The sequence below is a fragment of the Impatiens glandulifera genome, chromosome 4 (assembly GCF_907164915.1).
Source record: "Impatiens glandulifera chromosome 4, dImpGla2.1, whole genome shotgun sequence".
NCBI classification, from domain to species: Eukaryota; Viridiplantae; Streptophyta; class Magnoliopsida; order Ericales; family Balsaminaceae; genus Impatiens; species Impatiens glandulifera.
Genome location: NC_061865.1, coordinates 31,956,931 through 31,969,717, shown reverse-complemented (window position 1 = coordinate 31,969,717; position 12,787 = coordinate 31,956,931).

The window sequence follows — 12,787 nt, the reverse complement described above, 5'->3', positions numbered from 1 at the left end:
TGGCTTCCGACATTCTGAACTGTAGTGACCTAATGTATCACAATTAAAACAACGAATGTTAGCCTTGTAATCATAAGAGTAGTTGTTGTTGATGTGGTAGAATGAGTTGGATTTCTTCATGAATTTGCCAAAATTTTTGACAAGTAAGGCCATTGCATCTTTGCTGAACTACTCAGCTGACTTGATAGGCTTAAGAGATGCTAGTTCCAAAAATGTCACCAATGATCTAGTTACGTTCGAGGATGATGGTTCATCTTCATTCCTTGAGTTCATCTCGAACTCATAGGCTTTCAAGTCGTCGAACAGGTCATGTAGTGAAATTTTGTGGAGATTTCTAGACTCCCTCATCACCATTGTCTTGACCTCCCAAGCACTAGGAAGAGCCCTCAATGCTTTGAATATGATTTCTTTGTTCTCATAGTCCTTTCCCAAGATGGCAAGCTCAATTACAATGTCGGTGAAGCGTTCGTCAAATTCTTTCATCGTTTCTCCGGGGTGCATCTTGATGTTGTTGAACTTTTAAGTGGCCACAATGATTTTGTTCTCTTTGGTTTGTTCATTACCTTAATTTAGTTAGATGATCTTCTGCCATACTTCCTTGGCAGTGGTACATGTTCTGATCTTTGCAAAAGTGTTTATTATCTAGAGTACTGTATATAGCATTTCTGGCCAAGTTATCGAGGTTGTTCTTCCTTCTATCATCATTGGTCCAATTGCATCTTTCCTTCTCAATCTTGATCGGGCCGTCAATAACGACATACCGCATGTCATCATCTAGCGACCCCAGATACACGTTCATACATAACTTCTAGTCAATAAAATCTTCACTTTTGAACATAGGAGACTTGGTGAAAGAAGTCATGATGATATTCGAGTGCTTGAGAATAGAAACTAGTTGATCTGATATCACTTGTTAGGATCGGGATCAACAATATATACTAGGGTCTAACTATTATTGAACGCTTACACACGCTCTAGTTGATGTTAACTCTATTAAGAGTTAATATCGGTTTTTAATCTTCGCAAGACGTCATAAACTCTTGAACCGAATTTATGGATGTTTATGGATGTTTGAAGATAAAGCTCCTACGTTAACCTTTCTTCTCAACCTTCAGAAGGATATTCACTAGAGGATTTGATTGAATACAATACTTGTACACAACTCAGTCAATCAACCAAGACTTAGTTACTGCCTATTTTTGAATCCTAGCACACACATTATATTGAACAAAAACATGTTCCATCAACTTACCATACTAACAAACTCACATAAAATATGTAGAATTGAAATACAAATTTAGAACTCTAACACACTTGTAGGCTTATGACATTTTTATAACGGTTAAAATTAATTATAATTTTAAATAAAAAAATTGTACAAAATTTTTAATCTATACAAAATTCTATTTACAATTTATTATATTTTGAAACATTACTAAAATATTTAGTAAATAAATATATAATTAAGTAATAATAATAATTTAGGATCAAATATTTTGATATAATAATTTTATTTTTAAATATTTTTTGTGATTAATATATAATTTATTATTAATATTGTTATTTCCTTTTATTTTTATATTTGGAAACTCTCTGTATTAAATAATGTTTCAAATATATTTGATTAAATAATATTAAAAAATGATTACATATTTTAATAATATACTATATAAATAAATACATATATTAAAATTATTAATCATATTATCAAATTTTGAAATAAAATTATTATTTCCAAATTATAATTATTTACTATTATTTAATAATATTTTAGTAATTATTCAAAATAAATTTTAATAGAAATATAATTTTATATAAATTAAAATGTTTTCAATAAAAGTATTATAATTATTTTTTTTTATTTAGGATAGAATAAACATTTTTTTAGTAAACAATTATGAATAAATATTTTAAATATATTAAGCGTATAAAATAAAATATACAAAATAATGTATTTATCATATATATTTACTTGTTAATATCCCAATAACATATCTTTTAATGATTTCTTTTTTTTATTGTACACATAAATATGAAAAATATATAGTAATTTAAAATATTATTTAAGATTAATAATATTTTGAATGTTTATTTTTATAAACTTATCATTTTAAATATTATTACATTATTTGTGACATAATGTTCTTATAAAAAAATTAATTAAATCATTTTTAATGGTAAATTATTCACAAATGAAAAATATATATTTAAAATTATGAAATAAAATTAAAATTAATATTAATTGTTTTATTTATTTTTGTTACTTTTAATTTATTACTCATATAGAATTGTTAATCATTTTTAATAATAATTTTATTTAATTTTGAAAAAGTAATATATTTTGAATTAAGAGTTTAAATAATTAAATAAACTAAATTATAATATTAATAAAAGAAATTTATTTTATCCTATATTATTAATAAATTATGTTTTATAAAAAAATAGTTAATATTTTTTATTTAAATTTATTAATTAACATTGTTAATTACATTTCTAAAAATAGATAATATTAAAAAAATGTGTAAACATAAATGAAATAAAAATAAATTATAACTTAAAATAAATTACATTTAAAAATAACAATTAATAATAAAAATTAATATACTTATATATGTAATATTAAAATAATAATTATTTAAATAATATTAATATGTTTATTATATCTTATATTCACTAATATATTATAGATAATATATAAATATTTATAATAAAATAAAACTATTTATGTTTTATAATATTTATAATTACATAATTATTCTTTATAAACTATAATATAAGCTTTAATATTTCGTATAACTACAATAATATTTTAAAAATATAATATTGACATTAATATTTTTAAAATTATTATTATTAATTTATTTGAATATTATATATTTTAAAATTTAAAATATATTATTTGATAAATAAATTTATTAAACATTTAAAATATAATTAAAAGATATTAATATTATTTCATAATAATATTATTTTTCATTATCAATTCTTAAACAAAATCATACTATACATAAATTTAAATGCTATTTTTTTTTGTCGGTCATGAAAACTATTAGTATAATATTTAAAATTATTCTACCAACAATAAAAATGAAAAGAAAAAGTTTTATTAAAAGAAAATAAATTTTAATCTTATATAAAAACATAAAAAAAAAAGAAATGACGTTAACATACAAGCACATAATATTAAAAATATTATGTTTTTATTATAATTTTTATTATTTTAAATTTAATTATTTATTAATTGTTTTCTTATTAGTAATGATATCTTTTTTAATATGAATCTAAATATTTTTAATTCTATAATAATTAAATTTTGATAATTAAATATGATTTATAATAAATTAAATTTATAATTTTGAAAATTATGATTTAGGATTTAATTATTTTTAAATATAACCAAAAATATTTGTAATATTTTATTAAAAAATAAAAAATTGGAAAACAAAATATATCCAAATTTTTTTAATTATATTTTATTTTAATTTAATTAAAAAAATCGTTATAATAATTACTTTCTTAGAATAATCTGTAATGATAAAGGAATGTATTAGAATTAGTTACTCAATAAAAATCGACTACATATTTAAACTAGAATATTAAACAATTTGAAATAATGTTAATTGTTTTTAAATAATTAAAAAAAATTATAATAAATTTATCTCATTGTAAATAAATATGTAAATGTAATTATGGAAATATAAACACATTTTTAAGTAGTTAGGTTTATATAATTTTATTATTGAACTTAACATCTAACTCTTATTTAATTGGTCAGATTATTAGTGGTCTTTGTTGAGTTCATATAAGGGTATGAGTGGTTATTAGTGATATGCCTATGTTATTTGGAAGCCAAAATCAAGTTTTAGTTGTAAGTTAGTTTTTCAGGCTTATTTTATTAATCAGAATTTATTTTTATGTGAAACTCTAAGATGACATGATCTAACATGTTTTAATGTTATATGGATTTAAAAAATAATACTAGTTAAATTTTAAAAAATAATAAATACAAATATTTATTTATTTTTATTAAATATATTACTATTTTTTTCTTTAAGAAAGTAGGTAATGTTTTTTTGATAAGTTTTAAAATACATTTAACATGGTCAGAGTAAGTGTCGTGTTTAAACACATTTTTAGAAAAGTATATACAATAATGCACGCTAAAAAACGATAATATTGATAATTTTAAATGTCCTAACCATTATCTTAATTTGATTTAAGTATTTAAATAATTAAGTGTTTCTTTTTAAATTACCGTTTTGATATAAAATTATTACTAATTTATATAACAATTATTATAATTTTGAAATAATATTCTTACAGTTTTTTATCATAATTTTATAGTTAAATATACTTAGACAAGACATGTACTGTAAAATAAAATTTTAATACTATAAAAATAACAAAATAAATATTAATTTTTATATATATATATATTTATATATATATATATATATATATATATATATATATAAGATTTCATTTCAAATTACAATTATTCTTATTATAAGTATGAAAATTTGATATACTCTATTTCATAAATAATATTATTATTTTTAATATTAATAAAATAATATTTTGAATTTTTAAATTCAAAATAATTAAAAAAATATTAAAGGTCAAGTTAGGGCTAATTATTGTGTAATGATCCCTAATAAGAAAAATTAAATAAAAATCCAAAAAAATAATTTAAAAATATTGTATTTATTTTATTAAAGTTAAATCCAAGAAGCGGTTGGAATTATTTAATTAAGATTTTAAACATAAATTATAAATAATTTATGTCTTAGAACAAATAAATAAATACCTCATAAATTCACAAATATACCAAAAAAATAAAAATAAGAACATAAATTTTATTATGTTTCTAGATATATATTTGTGAAAATTTTGGTGAAAAAAATGCAAGAAATGGATTAAAATTATATTTCAAATAACCATTTTATAAAAAATTAAACTGATAATCTAGTGTAGCCGAAATTATGTTTAATAGGTTGTAGCATAATTCTCAACCATTAGATCAGCGTTAGATTTTCATTTATCGCCCAAGAACATGACACAACGCTGGATGTAATGAAACCAGTGCGCGCCCGCTCCACTGGATCAACTAACGGGATGGACTAACCCCGTTAGCAGAGATCGCCGAATGCGGACGGAACGCCAAACGGTGCCATGAAACGACGTCATTTAGGGTCTTCTTCTTCGTTGAATAGGAACGCTCGTCAGAATCGCGACTGATCGTCGGAAATTCTTTTGGAAGGTCTATCTCCTTTGTCTCCCAACCTTATCCTCTTCTAGAAGGTCTAGCTCATTAGTCACCCAATCTTATCATATAATTTTCAAGTTTGATCGATTTAATATATTCTATGGCTTAATTATGTATGTACATTGTTTTGAATCACTCACTATATCATGCATGAACTTTCTGTTGAAAGAGAATTGATCAAATCAACTTAAAACAAAAATTTAGAAAAGAAGTTTGAAAATCTTGATTTTTTGAAATTCATGTTCTTGAGGTTTTAGGCTACAATTTTTATTCAAATAGTTGCGTAACATGTGTTTAAACAATGTTAGGATTATTTCTATATGATTGTAATATCATTCTGATCATGTTTGATCCAACTATGTTTTTGAAAAACATTTGTTTTGATTTCATTTTCAAAAACAATTATAGTAATGTTATGATGTTTTGTTTTGGTTGTCTTCAACTATATTCTTTATTTTAAAACTAATGGAACAAAAATAAGATCTTGAAATGACCTAATTTGAAAGATCCTAAATTTTGACATAAATTTGTTTTTTAAAAGTTGATCATTGTAAAGATCGAATTATCGTGATTAGGGTAAGGGCTTTTGTTCTTCATAATCATATGAATCATCTACCACTTACATATCGTGATTCATAATCTAAATAAAAAGTAATGAGACATGTTATTTCATCATACCAAATAAATAACACTCGGTCTTAGCTCCGAGTCATATATGACTGGGGACTAAGAAATAGGACCGAGAATCTTCGGTCCAAACCTATAATAGGGACCGGTGTTCTTGAGTTAGGACCAAGTCTTAAGACCGTTGTACTTCATCTAGGAACGAGACTCAAGGATGGTGTTCTTGAGGAAGAACCGAGCAACCTAACTGAGGTTTCTATCCTCAGACCGAGAAGTCTGACCTGAGACTGAGCCTCATAGGTCCACGCTCGAAGAAACCTAGACTTGGGAATGAGCCTCTCGAACCTAGGACTAAGAAACCTATGTTCGAGAACAAGCCTCTCGAACCCAAGACCGAGCCTTCTAGTCCCTTGACCCATGCTCCCGAACCTTGGTCCAACCCACCCTAGTATAGACCAAGCTCATCCGAGCCCAGATCAACAAAACTAAACCAGACCCTTGGACTCCGGTCCTAAGGCCTGTTTGGTTCTACTTTTCAAAATCCAAATTTTTTTTGTAATTTGGGAACCCGAATCTATTATTAAATAATTCCGAAAGGTTAGAAAATAATATTTAAATATTTTCAGTATATTTCATAAACCAATATTTTGGATAAGACCCTGTCTGAAATTTATTTTTAAATTCTAACAATTTTATGATATTTTCTTGGTATTTACTCAGTATTATATCAACACAATTATATGTACGCCCTTCTAAATAATATTGTATAATTATATAAGCAATCTAAACATATCCTTGTTTGGGACCCCTGGACTACTAATTAAAGAAAATAAATATTAAATATCCAGACTTTGTTTATTTTAAAATATTAAAACCTTCCTTTGTTAGGCGCGGAAGACATAGCGTGAAAGCCCTTTCCGAGCGTAACTAAAAATATGAACCCTTACAGAAATTACGGTATAAATACTTTTATAAACATATCATTTTAATGATTTTCCAAATATCATTTGGTGATTCTGATTTCGAATAAAAAATCTTTTAAATTAGTTATGTTTAATTAATTTAAACTTGGTTTTAACCAAATTATTATTTGGTTCCCAGATTATTAAAATTTGAACAAAATTAATTATTTTTACATGATTAATTTATAAAAGCTCCCAAGTATTATTTTAAAAATCTTTTAAAATCATGTTTTATTTTAAAAGAAGCCTGACTTGCAAACAAATATTGAAACACATCGAACTTCGAGCCTCCCCGCGATATTCCTCGCCACGTGTCCATGACATGTTCTAAGCTACGGAGGAAGCAATTCTTGGGGGTTACAACTTTCTTGAAGACTCTACTTTGGAAGGTAACATTTCATTTTTAATTTAAAAAATATATAAATCGAAATCTGGCTATATAATTTTTTTTATAACATTTACAGTACCTTCACAATAGTCCACCTTACAAGGTTTATCACCTCAAAAGGTACATCATCTAGGATTATGTGAAGAGGTACTAGATAAGAATTATGTACTTCTACCAATTACGTGAAGACCAATAATATCGGTTTGTCACTAAGAGATGTTGCGAGAGTAAAAACTAGGAACCCGGAATGGATCCCTTACTGGCTTTGATACATCTGTCAGTATGCGACCTTAACGATAGTGGGGAGAGATTCCAACCCAAACCTCGATAGAATTTTAGCACACAAAACTTGATTACTTTACCCAACCGTTGTTTAACGTGCCCAAACAACAAAGGCTCGACAAAGTCAAACTTGTACGTACTTGTTTATTATACATGAATACATTTATAATAGATATAATAAATATCTCTAAGCATTAAGCTTTTATCAAAATCAAATGACATGTTTTTGAAGTTGATTATACATCTCAGAATGTCTCTTCTAAAGAACAAAGATATAGCAGAAGACGGGTTTGAAATTGCTTTTTCTTCTTCTTCTTCATTATCTGAAATGTGGACGAAAGATTTCGGTTGACCAGAAGGATGACTGTCTTCTGACTTGTCTTGGCGTTGCTCCTCGGTTTCAAATATTTCTTGTTCTACCGATGGAGACCGTGTCGGTTTGGATGATTGACCGACTTCAAAATTATTCTCGACTTGAGTTTCATTTTGTTGATTATATACTTTGTTAGGATCTAGGTCGCGGCTGGGGAACCGGGGTCTGACCGGTTAGCACTCAAAGGTTGGTGTTTAATCCGGTTAAAGATTAACACCGAGTTTCAATACTACACAAACTGTCACAAACCCTTGAACCGAGTTCAAGTGCGGAAGTGGTTTGTTTCAGGTTGAATCAGCACACATAGGATGAATAAGGCTGGATTTGGAAAAGTTGGATTCAAGTTTAGTGGGATGGTTTGGGATTCAGTAAATCGGTTTAGGTAATACTTAATCGGTTAGGACGGAATAAGTCGGTTAGTATGGGTCGGTTAGAGCGCAGAGCCGACAGAAAATAAAGAACAAGATAGATTTTTATGAATGTTCGGAGATAAAGCTCCTACGTCACCCCTTCCTCTCGAAATGGCGAGAAGAATATTCACTAAGGAATACAAAACACAATCCGATCGAGACTTATTTGCTGCTCGATAAACACTCGTACAATTTTCACCGAAATTGTAATTCAACTTAAGATGAACTCGTAATCTTAGAGAGATAAAAACAGCTTATAACTTGGGTTGTTGTAACACTTTAATGTTTTTCTCTTGTAGCTTGTAACTGCATTTACTCATCTTCAACTCCTTTTTTTATAGGTGAAATGTGCCAACGGTCACATTTCTTTTCCTTGAATCTGATTGGTTGGGCAGATGTTCAGTGATTCAGACCTGGCGGTATAGGCTTCCAGTTCGTAGGTCAAACCGGCTAGGTTTGTCTTTTACTCAATATGGCAATTGTCGGTTGGACAGTTGCCTGCACCTGGAGGGTTGCGCCTCTAATTTATCCCAGAGTGGGAAGATCTTGTTGGACGATCTTCTATAGCCTGCAGATTGTCCTCAGACTTGTATGAATATGGCAATACTATGGTCTGTCCCTTTGATATCATCTTCAACAGATACTTAAAGTATCTGTTTGCACCGATCGGTTGTTTAGGTTAACCGAATGACTTCCGGTTTTTCATAGCTTCAGGTTAGCCGGATGACTTCCGGTTTTTTTGGCCTTGTCTTCTGACCGGTCTTGTTTTCTTGATCGGTTGGATTACTTAACCGATCCTGGTTCTTTAACCGTTCTCCGGCACATGAAGTTTATTTTGTTAAGTTCTTATTTTAACCGGTCTAATTTATCTAACAATTTCTCCCTTTTTGATTATTTTATTTAAAATATTCAAAACCATGTAAGAATGAAAATGCAGGCCGGTTTCTTTAAAAGTTCATTTGGCCGGATTTTGTTTTTGGAAAATGACTTAGAAAATTTTTTCGAAAAATTTTTAAAAAAATTTTATTTTATCAATTTCTCCCTTTTTAATTATTTTATTTAAAATATTCAAAATCATGTAAGAATGAAAATGCAGGCCGGTTTCAAAAAATACTTGATATATATATAAAATTATACTAAGTTAAACATAAGCGATATATAATTGAAAAACTTCTATCTCCTTTTCCCTTGCCCGGATTGTAGGGATCGGCGCCAGGTCTGGAGGAGGATCTTTGACTGCCTAAGGTACCGGTAAAAGGTGAAACCGGTGTAGCAACCGATCTTAGTGGGATTGCTTCAAGACCTCGTGTTCTTTTGAGCGACGGCACAGTCTCTTCCTCAAATTCTTCATTGTCTTGTAAGATCGGGTTGAGTGGAGGCGAAGTGACCGGGTCAGTAGTGTTGCCCAGTAGCTTTTGAACCGCTGCCCTCTTGGAAGAAGCCGTTCTCTTTCTGGTGGCCGGTCCGGTTGATGGAGCAGCCGCCTTCGATTTCTTATGAGCATCGGCGAGCTCTTCGAGTGTAAGTTGTTGTTCGAGTAGTCGAGCCGCATCATTATTCCGCTGAACCGCTATAGCCGGTGCAACATTTTCCACATTTTGAACATGTTGGGCCAGGTTTGCATCCGCCTATACCGTTTCCTTTTGAATCCGGACTTGCTCGTCCTCGGCATCTTGAATCTTTTGAGCTAGGTTTCAATCTTCAAGTGCTTTGTCTGCTGCTAGCTTTGCCGCTACCATCTCCGCCAGTTGTTCGGTAACCGCCTTTAGATAGGCTTCGGTCTTGGCATGCTTCTGCTCAAGCACTGTCATTTTTTCGAGTATGGATCCGGCCTGGACACCGGACTGAGACTAATTCGCTTCAATAGTATTCAACCTTTGATCTGTTGTTATTAGGTGGAGATTTACCAAACCGACATGTTGGTTGGTATGAGAAATATCGTCTTCAACTTCTTAGTTACGGCCTCCAACGTCTTAGTTCTATCAGTTGTGTCGCCGAACAAAAGATCAGTAAGACCGTATTTTTCCACAACGGACGTAATTCGTTCAACTGCGGCTTCCATCTATTTATCGGTTGACTCAATCATCTCGATAGATTTTGTCGCGGTTTCCTTTATTTTCTTTTGTCAAGGCAGGATGGCTGCATTGAAATATTCCTCGATAATGTCTTTGACCCTATCCTCTGTTACAGCTGGTACCGATGCATTGTCGGTTTGCGGAGATCCGTGATGATCGGTGATCGGAATGCCCGTTTCGATTTTGGTGTTGTTGATCACGGGTTCCGATTGAGGGGAGATATGCTCGGCTTCGGTCGGAATCGGACCGCCATCATCCTCAGGATTAGATCTGGAGAAGAGTGACGCTTCTTGGTGATTGGGTTCCGCTTTCAACCGTGCCAGCTCATCTGTCAGTTCCCGTTCTTTGACTCTTAGCATATCCAGCACTAAGATCTCGAACTGGGATTCCTCCGTCCCAAGGACGTGCTTTTCACGAAGATGTTGAATATGATCGATGAGTTCTAGTAACCGGGCATGCGGTTCGACCATCTTACTTCTTCGAAGAGTGGTCACTACGCTCTTAGCCTTTGTAAGGTTGATGACTTTCGTTTCCATCTCAACCAATTTTTCGTATCTTCGGTCAGCGGGATGTTCCGGTAGTATGTTGGTATAGAAGATTTCCTGCCGGTTTAGAGCCCATTGAAAATAGACGTCGCTCGCAGCGTGAGCCTGAATGTAAATTTGGTTCATGATTTGTGTGACGAGTTCCTCTCCCATTTGCCGAATGTTTTCATCTGCGGTTTCATTTCCTTCCGGTTGCCTACCCGAACCGGTTTCAATATCATCAGTTCTGGCCGATTGTTCTTCGACCACCTTCTCTTTCCCTTTGCCAGACTGATCTGTTTCGGTGTGGTGTGAGAGAGTCCGGCCATAGCTGGATGCTGAATCTTCTGTATTGAGGGTGTCCGACTAAGGATTAGCCAACCTGGTTGGTTGCTGATCCGCCTTGCTTCCGGATTTTTCTTTTGCCGGAGCCTTTTTTTTTAAGTTGTGACTTCCTTCGGCCGCTTTTACTGCCGGAGACCTTTGTTCTGCCCTGTTTGTCCTCCGGTCTAATAAAATGAATGGATTTTATGATCTTACTTGGAGGAATGAAGACACCCGGGCCAGTTTCGGCATTGAAGTGGCGCATTAACTTCCCAAGGGGAACGGCGTATCCCCACGACCGTCTTGAAGATGGATCCCCCATCTCACAGAAGTTAGAAAAGATTACCTTAGCTCAGTTGATTTTAATGCCATTAATCAAACCGGCTATCATCTCGATCTTCAACCGTGTGAGGCTATCATAGTTGCCTCCTCTTCCTTGAACCGACTTTGAGAGAATCTCGCAAAGCGATCTATATTCCGGTTTGAGGGAGTTTTTCTTACCGGACATAACTATCGGTTCTTTGGTGTCCGAGATATCACGGCAGACCGCTTGGAATGTTTCCTCGTCTGTAGACACTAAGAAATCACTTCCTTCTATCGGTAAGTGAAGAACTTCAGCAACCGACTCTTGTGTGAGTTCAAACTGTTTTCCGCCGATTGTTGCGGATATAACTCCATTGCTGTGGACGGCAGTATGGAAGAATTCGGTAACCGCATCTTGATATAGAACGAACGATCCGTTTAAGAAGTGTTCAAGACCGGAAGCGGATATAAGGTCTAGCACCCGTTTAGCTTCTACCGATCCATTTGTTATAATTTCTTCGAAGTCGACCTGGAAGATGTGGGTGAAAAGCACTGATTCGCGACCCATTGTGATTTGGAGAGACCGAGAGATCGAGAGTTTGAAAGCTTGAGAGATTTGATAGCTAGAGAGAGAAAGCAGTTTCGCGTAAGAATGAAATAAAATAACTAAGGACGATATTTATAGTCGCAGGTTAGAATTTCAACCGCCGCGAACTGTCACATCAAGATTGGGCGGGAATTTTCCCTCCAAGATGTTATTGGGCGGCAAGTTTGGGCGGTAAACATTGAGCGGGAATGCGGTTATCTTTGTAACCATTGATTAAGAGAGCGGTGTTGTAGTGTAACCGTTTTATTTATGAGGCGGTTATTTAACCGGTGATAAAGCGGTTAGCAATTTTAACCGGTTGAACATTTAAACCGGTATTTTAACTTTGCGATTTTCACTCGGTATTCGAACTTAGTAATTTAAATGATCATTTGATTAAAAGAAAAGGACATAATAGACACCGATACAAAGATCGGTTTAAAGTACACATGAGAAAGAAAAATTATGTAACGATTATGATAGTAAAATTAAGTAAGTTAATTTTCAAAACCGGCCAAACTTTACAAGTTTTGAATATTTATTCTAAATAATCAAAAAGGGAGAAATTGATAGAAAAATTAAGTAAGTTAATTTTCAAAACCGGCCATACATTACAAGTTTTGAATATTTATTCTAAATAATCAAAAAGGGAGAAATTGATAGAAAAATT